The 13,769-nt window shown below is 35.4% G+C and overlaps 1 protein-coding gene across 1 annotated transcript in view; it reads right to left on the bottom strand.

Moving 5' to 3' along the window:
• The window catches only part of LOC132194887 (zinc finger protein ush), an 86,397-nt gene that overhangs the window by 54,691 nt on the left and 17,937 nt on the right, over positions 1–13,769 (bottom strand). The gene's annotated exons all lie outside the window — the stretch shown is intronic.

Genomic DNA, 13,769 nt, shown 5'->3' with positions numbered 1-13,769 from the left:
TGAATTTAATCAGTCCGTTGTTTCAATTAATTTATTTATTTATCAACTATTTCATTCAGGGTGGTCTATTCTATTTCCTTATAGGATATCAAATCTAAGAAGAAAGTATTCACTTAAGAATTACATAAAATCCTGATTACCAAAGATAAACTTATTAATTTTTTTTTATTACTCTCTTATAAAAATTCGAAAAAGGACAAAAAACCTGTTTTGCACAAGTTCAAACTTTTTTCGTTAAAAAACATTATTTAATTTGAAAATAATTCAATGATTATACTTGTAAAAAATAAATAAATATTAACACAGTTTAAAAAAATATTATTAAATATTGACAGTGATAGTAAGTTAAAATAAAAAAATAATATTTGCTTTATTTTATGTTATTTATTTCATACTAAATCCGACTAAATCTAAAAATCGACAGAGCCTGCTTCTGCTTTCAAGACATAACTAACTGACAGCTGTCTGCGGGTCCATTTTAGCATATCTGCGTTTTCTTTGCACAGGATATTCGCACGTGCATATAAAAAAGAGGCGAGCGCAAAATAATATAATATTGGACTGCTGGCGGGTGCGATAGGACTCTTTTGGAAAGGGAGATGGAAAAATGAAAAAGCAGGCCTTTTTTCGCAGCAGCCACGACTTTTGGTTACGCACGCATACATACATAAAGCTTTCAGGCTTCTCTTGGTGCGAGCGATATGTCCGCTTGATTTCCTCCTGATATTCCATCATTCCTCTTTTCAACGTCGCGCCGCACTATAACTTTTTCTCTTTTTGATATCAACACCTCCCCCTGCTTGAAAGGATGCTGTGTGTTGCTCTCTCCTCCAACAATGAGCCTCGCATACATGACTGCCCAATAGCGATAAAATATACAATTTTCAGATAAATGTATGTATGCGAAATCTGCGTGCGGCTTTTTGCTCGCGTTTTTCACTTAAAGGCCTGAACACACGACCGCATGCAGATAACCGCGCAGCTTTTGTGAGTGACTAACTAACCGACCGGGGCCTTCCATTGATTCTTTATTATTGGTGATGCAATCTGCACGTGATACGGAACACGCCTGCATTTATGCAAAGTCATCCATCGCAGATGTGTCAGCCTCCAGAGAGAGAGAGAGATTTTCGCTGCTCTTGTTATACTCTTTCAACTCTTTGCCTGTCAAATTTTTAATGTATGCAGGCATAAATTTTATCACGTCTGCCGCTTTTATTTTCCATAGCGTTATTTTGCAATCATTAGGACAATTTATATTCTGATGAAATGTCAGATTTCATTCAGACGCATACACAAAAGGCTAATAAATAAGCGATTATCGTCAGACTAGTTTTCTTCTTTCGGATTAAAAGACACTTTTTGCTTTCACTCTTTGCCCCTTTGCCATTGCGACATGGCTAAGAATGCTATGTGTGTGGGCAAGAAGCTGCGAAGTAATTTTTTTTTTCTTTGGTGTAATATAATTTGACCGAAAAAGGGCGCCAGAAATTAAAGCGTGCTGGAATTTGTGGCAAAAAATGGTGTTTAGCGCGGAACAATATAGGAGACGAGATTTCATTCTGATAGTACGAATCTTTTGAGAGAATCCGAGAAGTGCTGAAGCTCTCAGAAATCCACTATGCTTTGTTAGCGAGTTTTGAGATGCTAAAATTGCAATTAGTTTTCTCTGTGGAGATTTGTCATGGAGATTAACAAATACCAGAAATGCGCTTTTTAAACTTAAAAATCTTTTTCCATGTCCCTCTTTCTCCGCATTAAACATTTTTTCACAATATTAAATATATGATTTACTCAGAGAGTTCAAAAGGTGTGAATTTTTTCTCATTGACTTATTTTTATTATTTCATTATTTTTTTTAATTGTCTGTAAAACCAATGTCAACCATTCCCATATTCCTTTTATTGGTTCTTACCAGGTGATTTGACAACGCTTAACTGAAAATTATTTTTGAAGAACAATAAATGACAAAAAAAAAGTAATTCAGTTAATAAATGATCAGCTTGGTTTTGTTATGCGTCATAAGTCATATTTAAGTAGCTTGAATGGTGTTTTTTTTTTTTTAAGAAGTTGAAAAAAATGGATCCAATTAAAAAGTGAAGTGGACAAAATATTAAAAGTGAATTGAAATAGTTGAAGCTCTTTCTTTTACAATTATAAAAGGTGTTGGATGTTCAAGGCGCAAACGGCCTTTTATACACACGCATTCTTTGGTCATTCGGGCTGACTTCGAGAGGCTAATTTGTATTTTAAATGCCGCGAGTCAGGAGCTTCTTTGAGAATGCAGAGCACGCTCTGATCGAATGTAAAAGGCTGCACGGCCGCGGTGAGTGTAAAAAGAGAAGCTGCTACACAAACACAGAAAAAGAAAGACTCGTTTAAGCCGGCGCTCGCGCCACAGTTGTTGAACATAAAACTCGCGGTGTATTATATTGGCCGCGCTAAATAAGACCGTTTTATTAACCAATTAGACCTGAGGTGTTGAAATTGAGAAAATAAAAGCAGGCGAGAGAGATTATACTCGTTTGTTTGTTGTTAACTGCGAGAGTTGCCTCATCTCTCGGTAAAGGTAGGTGTTAAAAAAAATATATGTATTTAATCATCGGCAGTAGCAGCGGCGGCGGCGTTAATATATAAATTATTCAAAAGACCACCACCAGTCTGAGCGACAAACATGGTCTGTTACACAGTGTTCATTATAATGTTTGGTCGGTTAATTAATTAAACATTAACACGATCGCGAAACAAGCAAAAAACCAGAGCTGTGCAGCTCTTTCTTTGTGAACGGACGAGAGTGGCAATAGGTCAGCGCAGTTGGCAAAGATATCATATGTAATAAGAAGCAGGCGACCAAATTTTAATCAACGTACCTCTCCCACCCACCGCCGAGCACTCCCTTCCTCTAGATTTCAATCAGGGGCGCGCTGATGAGGTCGAATTATGCATTCAAATTTTATGCATCCGCCGCATCGAGATTTCTCGGAATATGACTTTAATGACGCGAACCACCCTGCCGAGACCGAAAGCGTGCACTGATATAAAATTGTTTTGGAAAATGAAAAAAAAAAATATACCAATTACGAAACATTAATTTCTACAAACAATTCATTTATGTAATTGCCTAGTATTAAATTCAATTGATTTCTTAATACATTTTATTAAATTTTTTCTATAAATTTTGTAAAAAGAGCATTACATCGACAGTAATTATTTAAGATTTAACCTGTCAAGGCAGTAACAAAATGTCAGGAAGAGTAGTGATTGCAATAAATTTTTACAAGAAAGTTTTCATCATGAGGCGTCCTCTTATCATAGGCCTGGTCAGATAGGAACAATTTTTGCATAGAACAGAAATGCATCAGGCACGAAAATCATCTTAACCTGCGTTATACAAAATTTTAACAATATGGTTTTTAATCCCCACTTGTCTTTATTCAAGGATTTTTGCAAATTATTTTTCATCATTTCGAAAACTTATACCTGCTAAAGATTAAACCAAACAACTCTTATTATTAAAAAAAATTCCCCAATCGGTCGATCTTGGCAGGAAACGTTAATTATAATATCAAAAGCAGCTCTCCGAACCCATTTATCTCTGGAAGAAAAATTATTCGCTGCGTGAAAACCTCCCTCGGCGGTTCATGATGAGAAAAGTTTGCGTTAATTTCCTCCTAATGCACGAGAGACGAGGAAAGAAAAAAAACACGCTAAACAAATATATAAAACTTTGTAATCCGGCCGCAACATCACGCAGACAATCAAGCGCGTGTGGGTGCGAGAGAGGCGAAAAGTATATCCATACAAATAAATGCATACCATTCAGAGAGTAAACAATAGAAGTGCTGATATCACGTGGGTCTTATCACGATGGTGTTTTTGAATGAATATTATTTCCAGCCTGGTCTGATTGAAAAGCGAAAAAAATTTATATATTCATTGGGTGGAAAACTCCGAGGAAGAGGTGCGTATGGCTAAATAATTGGTGGGAGGGGAGTGTTAAAAGATTTGGACCCTGTGTGGTCCTGCGTTTTTTTTTCATGTTATTTTTTCTTGCTTTCCTTTTTCGTTGGTTATGCTCTCGACGCGGGCAGCGATAGCGATCAAGGGCCATATCATCAGTTAACCTCTCTCTCCTGCACCATAATAATAATAAAGTGGGCGGATAGAACCGAACGGAAAACATACAGACTCGCGAGAGTTCTAATAACAATCTTAGCTTCATCGAAGCACTTGTCACATAATTCATCTCGCGCGCCTAAGCAAAGATCACGACTCGCGAGTGAGCTGCAATAATTCATAATCATTTTCCTCTTCAAAAATTTTAGCTCATTGAATTTGATTCAGGTACACGCATCGTTTCTAATGATTTCAAACTTTGAACTGAGTTTATTTAATTAGTTCTTGCCAAGAACTTATTGATATATTTTCATCATCTTAGAATTAGTTTCAGGCGATTATGATATTTTGGTAAATATTTATTTGTCATTTTTAATATTTGGCATCAACTAAATGAAGCCTACAAAAAATCATAAATTTCAGTTAATAATTAACGCATAATTCATCATTTATATCCAAACTATGAAACCGTGAAACCTCAGTGCATATTAAAGTTTAGCACATCTTCGTGCATAATAATCAAATCAAATAAGATAAATTCGTTATTTTTTCGACGCACAAAACCAGGGTGGATATGGATTTTGCAATCCCGATCCTAAACCCAGTTTTGCAAAAAAATGTATTTAAAAAAAGGATAATAAAAGTAATCATATTGAACAATTGAAGGAAATTTAAAATATTTTTTGAATAAATTAATCTATTAACTAAAATTAATTGTGTACATTTAATTTTACATGTAGTTTGTGTGTGGCGAAAAAACGCCTTAGCGACGACGAGATAGGAATCAAAGATCTCTCTCTCCCAATAATAATAAATACAATGCATGCAGTCATCGGATTCGAGGGAGCGGCCCAAGCAGTTTGGCAATAACTTAATGTGATTTGCGTTTCGGTCGGGGATATTGTGTCATGCTTATTTATATCGCAGCGTGATAATCTCACCGTCTCCTGCTTGGCCATGTATATTTTATTATTACTATTTACAAATAACAAACGCACACACACAGAGTGTATAAGCTTCTCTTTGTTGTCCGCGAGCGCCGATCATTACATGCAGGAATGCTAATCATCGCTGGAATAATAATGATGCGCGGTGATAAGCAGCGGCATTGTGCGTTGAAAGGCAATAAGAAGTTATTTTAATTATCGGTAGCTACTTATTACCAAATGGGCAACGAGACGTGCCCTGCGGTCGATATTGCAACTCAATTTAACGACTACTAAAAGCAGGGTTCACACGCGAGAGAGTGGAGCAATCAAATTCAATGGCAAAATCCAAGTTATGCAACCTGGTGAGCGCTGGTATAATTTGAAGTGAAGTTTTAAATTAATATTATTCCCCTCCATATAATTATTAATAAAATTCCAATCGTTGCTTTACGAAAATATGATAAGGAAGGGTAAAACGAACGAAATAATGATTGAATGACCCCGGCATTATAAATTTAAAAACAAATTTAATGAGAAAAAATGCAACCCTCAGACCAGTTGTGTCTGAGTGCATAACAATTAACTAATGACAGAACGTTGATGAATAATTTTATTTTTTTTCTTAATTCATAACAAAAAATATCTTTATTATTTAAAACAAATAACGCTATTCTTAGAAACAATTGTTTATGAAAATTGTAAATATCAATTGTGTGTGTGTTTCTTTTTACAAAAACTAACCAAATTAAATATAATTATCAAATAATTTCCATTTTCTCAAACTTTTTGTTATTAACAGATTTTAATCCTCTAATAATATAAGACGAGAAAATTTAATCCTATACCGAAAAGACGGCTGGCTGGAAATTTGCAAGTGCGCAAACTTGGAGTTTGTATAATTATGTAAGTATGCACGTTGCTAATGTAAACATTACATAGGCCGGCAGCTTTCCCAGCGCCTTATCAGAGCAAAAATCTGCTTTGCTCTTCTCTGCGCTGCTTCGGGGATGAGAGAGAAAGAGAAGGAGCGGGAGAGATTAATATTCTGCCATGCCTTTCCTAATAAGAACACTTCTTTCGTTATCACATCAGCCTTATCTTCGCCAGCCAGCTCCTCGGAGGAACTGCTTTTCATTACCGGGCTGCAGCGTAAAAAAAATGCAAAAAAATATAGCACGCGGGTGGCAATTAATTTGCCCTCTTCGCCGGCGGCGCGACCGCCCACCATTTGTACAAAAATAAAATTTCTCCATATTATCTCGAGCGTGGTGGAGAGAAAAATTCGCGGAAAAATTCTTTCTTTCCAAAAGGGCGTGTGTAGAGCAGGAAAGGGAAAAGTTTTTGCGCTGATACGGACGCATCATTCAAGATTGCCGGCATGAAAAATCGCGCGGCTTCTTTCTCTCCGGAGAAAGAAATGAGGTAAAAACAGGAAGAGGTGCTGAGGGAGTTTTCTCGCGATATTTTTCTTCTCTTGGCGGCGCGAACTTTGCGTGTAATATATGCTGGCGATAATATGCACGGGTGAATATTAGCTCTACACATATTCAATGCAAGCGGCACATTACTCTTGCATGTTTTCCCCGGCAGAGATTTATTTGCGCCGGCAGATAAATAACTATCGTGATAAATTCGCGACGTCATTATGAAGAAGTTATTTTACGGCCGATCTTTTATTGAAAAATTTATTCTCCCCGAGGAATAAAGCGCTTATAAATCATATGACGCGTTTTATAAAATTTCCGTGTAATATGTGTTGATGGCAATCGCAAAAGGAATATCGCATGTAATATACGTCCACATATATAATACCAGTTTGGAGACTTTGAAGGAGGGAAAAATTTTTGTTCGAGAGATTAATTTGCCGATCGGAGAGTCTTAAATTGTTGCAGAAGTGAGTGAGTTGTCAAAATTGATTTTTTTTCCGAAGCTTTCGGCGTTGCCAGGGGTGAAGAGTGATCTTGCGGCACGTCAAGATCGATCATAAATTGTGGAATGAAATTGCGGCGAGACAGGTTTTTTTATACCCGCAATTTTTCACCCAACCATCGGAATTCCTGATTTGAAGCAGAGACGTGCTAAAATTTTATTACAAAGTTGCGAGAAAATATCCCTAATGAATTATTTACGGACGCAGATTGCATGTCTGGAGAAAGTTTGTTTCTCGGCACATATAATCAATTTGCAATTATTGGTTTTGTTGCATGCTTGTAATTACCTCAACTTCAAATTAACTTCATTATTTTCAATTAAACTCATCACATCACAGTTTATAAATCTCTTGACCTTTTCCAAACCGTAAAAAATTTCACATTGTTTATAAAACAACTGATTGATGATTGATTGATCATTAAGCACACATTTGAATACAAAGTTCTTTTGTATTCATACATTAAATAATGTTAATATAAATAAAATCTCTCGTTAATTAATCCGCGTGTATTTATTTCAACGGTGTCGCATGTTGGTGTTGTCCGTTATGTTTGCGATTGCGCAAAAACGAGAGAGATTTCTTAAAACGATGACCAGCAGGAAATTGTTCACGATTTATTAATGTGCCGGCGACGCGAAGACGCTGAGAATTATTTTTTCAAGTGAGAATATTGTAATGTGTGCAAAGTGGTCGCACATGAACATATCATCAACAATTCTCACGTCATTTGCATATTTCCAGCAGAAAAACGAGATAACTGTTTATAATATAATTAATCCTGAAAACGTACGCTTGTGAGAGGTAACAGCGGTAAAAAAAATGAGGGAGAATATATAATTTAAAATTTTATTCACCCGTAGAGATAATTACAAAATTGAGAAAAATTTCATGTTTCAACATTTTTAATCGTAAAATATGAATTTTTGATCAGTTCATTTCAATTAAAACGATATTATGGGTTAATTTCAGTCTATTATCAATCAGGTTCTCTGGATACACGCGTTAACTATTTCTATTATATTTATATTATTTGGAAAACCAATCCAAATTGATTTTATTTCAATACTAAATCCTTCGAGAATCGGTTCTACTCACTTTTTATGTGTCATACCAGTGTTTTAATCAAATCGGCCGAGATCTCATTAATAACGTATTACTTGGCTTGGGGGGCTGCGTGACGCCGTATGCATATTAGAGATAAGGCAAAGCCCCAACACACCCTTAGCACCGAGAGAGAAAATGTACACATTAAATAAGATGGCGATAATACACTCTCTCGGCGGCACTAATTATTCCAAAGTTTGGGGCGTATCACCCCAGCAGCGAGAATATAAGGCGCACAATTTTTTTTTTTTTTAGCTCTGAATGCTTTTTCGTAATCGCGGCCAGATTGAATAAATTTATACACAGAAGCGTGTTAAAAATCTCTGTGGCATACGAAATTTTCTCTCTTTTTAAAAACGGCACAATGTAATAAAAGGGAGAAGATAAGAATTGAGTTTATCTGCGGTCTCGAAATTTATCGCGCGCTATAGAATGGAAGGGGGGGGGGTCGATGAGAAAATTAAAATGAAGCCTGTGATTGGCTGCCGAGGAAACTGATAAAGAATAAATTGATTTGAGAATATGGAAAAATTCCTGGCCTCTCGTGACAAATTGATACCGAATATCGAAATGAAATTTATATAAATTGGAAAATAATCCAACAAAAATAACTCCCTTTTCATTCTCTTGTGGGAAAATTTGCGACAATGGCTGAAAGATAAGGGTGCTGGTCAGAGGGTATTTTTTTAGAAAAAAATTCACTGGCCGCGGTCCAATCTATCTATCGGCATTCTTAGCAGATTAATTGACGCGGAAAAAGCCAGAGCGAAGTGTCCCCCGCATGGTACGGCGCTGATAGCGGAGATGAATGAATATGTGAGGGCAGCATTATATTTTTGGCTCCATTATGTCCTTATCACGCCGAGGTGATGGCAATGAAGTCCTCTCGGCTATTCTTTTCGGCTAATCGTTCGTGCAGCAGGCATCATGCTGGCCATTTCATACATTTTCCTCCGCGCAGCCTCACCTATCTTTCTCCTCTCCAGTGACCGCGCTCTTTTTTATATATGCACGCGTCCGTGTTAAAAGATAAAAAGCCGAGAGCACCGCAGCACCCACTAATTTATGGCTATCGCTTCAAAACTTGTAAAAATGTGCGCGGAAATCAGAAAATTTTGAATGTAAAAAAAGTAAATGCTTGTATATTTTTTTTCTTTAACTTATAAAAGAGGCCAGAACATCAAATTTTAAGAAACAGAAAAAAATTGAGACAAAAATTTATTTATTTTTTTATTTATTTATTTTTTTTTTAATATTTTTGTAAATTTTTTTAACTTTTGTACAGTTCAATTATTGATTCTCAAGTTGTTATCTTATACTTACAAGTCTTGCTTGTATGACTTTATTTACCTTTATTGAGGTCTTCCGCTTTTTCCTATTCGCAAATTGATCCAGGCGCAATTAAAAGCACGCGTTTCGGTTATTAATGTGCATAATAAACGAAGTTAAGAACTCTTCGTGCAGCACCAAAAGTATAGTTTGTTGGTGCAGCGTACGTATTTGAATAAGCAGCAGCAGAGCGACGACTTATCACGGGGAGCAATCTTTTCTATATTAACTAAGCCGTGGCGGCGCAGCGTGTGCTTGCTTGAGTATTAAAAAGTTTTTCTTTCTTATCAGCCGCCGCATATATATGCGTGATATGATGTATATTCAAATTATTATACGTAATATAAAACAACAACAACCGCGAGTGTATGCTAAGTGCGCGGCAGTCGGCACAACCCCTTCCTTCCACCGCCTGTATTTTGTATAATACTCCTTGTGAAAGAAAGCATACGAGAGTTCGTTCGTATTTTCAAGCGATTAAATTATAAACGCTTGAAAATGTACAAAACAATGATGAGAGCAGAGATCTCGCGTCAAGAAAAAAAATTAAATCTGATAATTTGCATATCCGCGTCACAATTAGACATTTTAAATATTGCTGCTGCGAACGTCCTTATCTTTTTGTTATCGCCGACGTATTTTAATAACTACCCAAGGGAGCGTTGCACTGAAACGCCGCGGAATCTTACACAATTATTTTGCTTTGCAACACAATTCTTTTAACAGCTTTTCTGTAAATTTATATAAATTTATGTTAAAGAATAAACTTGAACAAAGATCCGTCAGGTGAATTTGATGAAAACTATGTTTATAAAAAAAAAATTGAAAAAACGTAACTTTAACAAAGACTCAAATATTATTTGACTGCAATCAAAACTCTGATAGAATTGCTTTGTAAATATTTTTATAAATCAGATTTTTTTATATAAATTATTTTTGTGTGTAAATATTCAACCACTCCTTATTAAAACTTCTAAAAACTTTTGAAAAATTAATATTTTTTGCATTAATTTTTCATCACATTTTTATGTGCAGGTGACTGAGAATTTATACATCAATTAATACATTAATTGAATTGAAAAAAATGATCAAATTTGTATGTAGTATATTTTTAACTGAGAACAAAACCACTTACATTTTTATAAAGATGCCCATGAAAGACTACAAAATCCATCATGAGAGTGTAATAATTTATATAAGTCCAAAATTTTCACATTTAAACTCTGCATGACAAATTGCCGCGGCCGTAAATCATGGAAATCACTTTCCTCGCATTCAAATCATAACTCAACGACGTATGTCCTGCGGGAGATCGATACAAAATTTATTAAAGATTATATAAGCAGGGCGCTTTATCTGCAGCAGCTCGTTTGTAAGTACCACACATTGTGAAAGGATATAATACAAAAACAACGACCTGCTGATGCTTGAACTCAACACACACGTTGTTTCAAATCGTTCGGCCGGACCACCTGGTGATAAAAGTCATTATTTCACACATCCGACTGTCGAAATTGCTCCATCTCATCATCAATTTTGAAGAATGTCGACAAAATTAACTCGAACGGTTTGTCCAAATTAGATTTCGACAAAATCACACCTCGTCCCCAAACTCCGAACAGGTGATAAATTACTTTTCTCAAAATTGAATAAATTTACTAACGAAAAAGGTTTATCAAGTTCATTGTAACGGGACTCTTTCGCTAAATTGGGTGATGATTAAATAATTGGGTGCGAACTAGAATTTTTGCGAAAATCGATCTGTGGAATGAGATGGCAACTTTTCGCCTCTCCTCACCGAATTTCACCCAATTAACAATTGCCTACAAAGCGCTCTCGTTGTGCGATTGATTGATCGTTTTATTACATCATGAAACGTATAAAAACAATGGCCATTTTTCTCCGCAGTCAGTCTCATTTCTGCCGGCGCACAATGTCAGATACAATTTCGAGATATATCATTACTTCAGAATGCTTCCACGGCCGCAGAGAGATTGTATTTTTCATTTATATATATTTTTATTTTGTTTAGCCACACGGCTTAGATTTTCGGATGATAAGACCACTGCATCAAGCCGTTTCACATTAATCTTCACTCAAGTTATTTCTTCGTTAGATTATTGGGCGAGATGAGCTGCAAAAGCTCTTTCGCTTTATATATAAATTTTCTAATTACTAAAAACACACCTGATTCCCTCTCGGCTTTCAGCAGGATTTAGAAAACTGCTTTTAACTCTTTTATCGCCTTATAATATATCCTACAAGCTGCTGTTTCAAAACCTGATCCGCCTCTCTATTAACTCCAATCAATTAAGTTTGGAAATACTTTGAAACGTTATGTTTTACGTTTGTTTGAGGGGCTGTAAAATTCGGATTGGTTTTTACGCAAAATACTTGACTATTCTTACACGGGAAAAGTCGAGCGTACTTTGACTTATATTATTTGAAAAATTTAAAATTATCTTCAACTTAAAGAAAATATCCTCCATAGACTTTTTGAGAATGTTAGTGTTTAGAGTCGGCAATTTTATTACTTTTACCAGAGGCACTTTTAGACGGTATTTGCTTCCTATAAATCTGCTATACATTTTTGGGCTATTTTAAGTTGGGCTATTTTAATTTCATGATGATTCATGCAGATTTTACACAGTTATAGGTTTATTGGAATATTAGAAAAATAGCTCGTCTACATTTATTTTTTTAGTTTTATTTTCCATTTTCATTGTTTTAATTATGTAGTGAAAAAAAACACTTAAAATAATTTAAAAGTCCTCTATATATTTGTAAAGTGTCTTACTTTGTGCAACGAAAAGAGAGATAAGGGAACAAGAGTCATTTCCACGAAGCTGCAAATTTATACGTCACGAAATTCAAAACCAGCGCCGGAGAAAGAGAGGCACACAAAGATAAATTCGCTCACTTTTCGTGGGTATAGAGAGAGCATGTCTGATGACGAGATTCATTCGTATTCGCAGTACAAACGCGCGTCCTTTCTGCTCATATTCCTCCATTGGTAGGTATTTGGCTAAAACGTTCGCGTGCCTCCTATCCCATTTCCTCCAGCTTCCTGTCTATTTTCGCCTCTCCGCGCCTCTCTCTTTTTCACGCAACACAAAATATACATAATACACATTTCTCTCTTTTTGACATCTTTACTCCGAATCAAATACCATCTCTCGTTATTAAATAAAGAGAGACTCTCTCACGATTTCCATGTACAGAAGCATTTCTGAGCACATCCTGCACAAACGTCTCATGTGAATACGTTCGCAGAGAGAGATATGAATATAAATTAAATATTTATGCACAAAACATCTCGTATCTGCTGGTAAAAGTCTATTGAGCCCAAATGTAAAATGGATTTCTAATTTGTAGACTCATCCATCTTGCATTGTTGGAAATATTTGCTGAAAATACATATTGAAAAGTAAAAAAGAAATTAAGATTTACAGATCTAGAAGAGGGGTGCCTTTAACATTTTTCCTAGTAAGTGAGCTCCCGTACCAATGGTGGCCATAAAATTTAAGTTTTAATCGGATTTTAAATATATCGAAATAGATCATATTTTCGTTCTGTTTGTCAGTCGTGAGCCAAAATCACTAACAAAATAAATAAATAGTGCATCTTGAGAATTATTTTATTCATTTTTCTACCCGCATTGTGAATAACTAAATGATATAATAAATTATTCCGTATATTGTTTTTCATGAAATACATTTTTTTCCTTTATTTATCATAAATATTTTATGACTTGATGCTGTTCAGACAAGATGTGTTTGACGTTCAGTATATTACGTGTTTTGCACAGTGGAAGTGTGAAGCAACCAAGTGGATGGAATACTCATCTCTTTTGCCATTATATACCATACAGCATACATTGCACGCGCGCAGCTCTGGCTCATTTAAAATGTATCTCTCGACGGCGCGGGTAAGAACGAGCAGTGATGGATGGCCATTCTCTCATTTCCTGGTCAAAAATAACAACTTCGTCGGCGCGAATGCGTAATACTATAATATGTATGCAGTGCCATCAGGGGTGAGGATTTTGTCCAGTACATACTAGTTCATGCAAAAACTATTTTTGTTACTATAAATTTTGACAATCATTAATATAGCTTATAGGTTTAATTTATATCTGCATCATTTAAACCAACAAGTAATTTACCGATATATCTGCTGGAAATATAATATATTTACCGGTAGAAAAATTAAACCTTTTGAAAAATAATATTTGTTTAATGCATCATTCATCATTAAAGGACGATAATAAATGTTCATCTCATGAGTTTTGCAAAGCGGAAATGAAGCAATAGTTTCTGAGGGATTAATAGATTTATTAGATTGAGAAATTATTTCAA

The sequence above is a fragment of the Neocloeon triangulifer genome, unplaced genomic scaffold (genome assembly GCF_031216515.1).
Source record: "Neocloeon triangulifer isolate White Clay Creek 2 clone unplaced genomic scaffold, ASM3121651v1 ptg000001l, whole genome shotgun sequence".
NCBI lineage: Eukaryota > Metazoa > Arthropoda > Insecta > Ephemeroptera > Baetidae > Neocloeon > Neocloeon triangulifer.
This window is presented reverse-complemented; position numbering and strand designations above follow the sequence as displayed.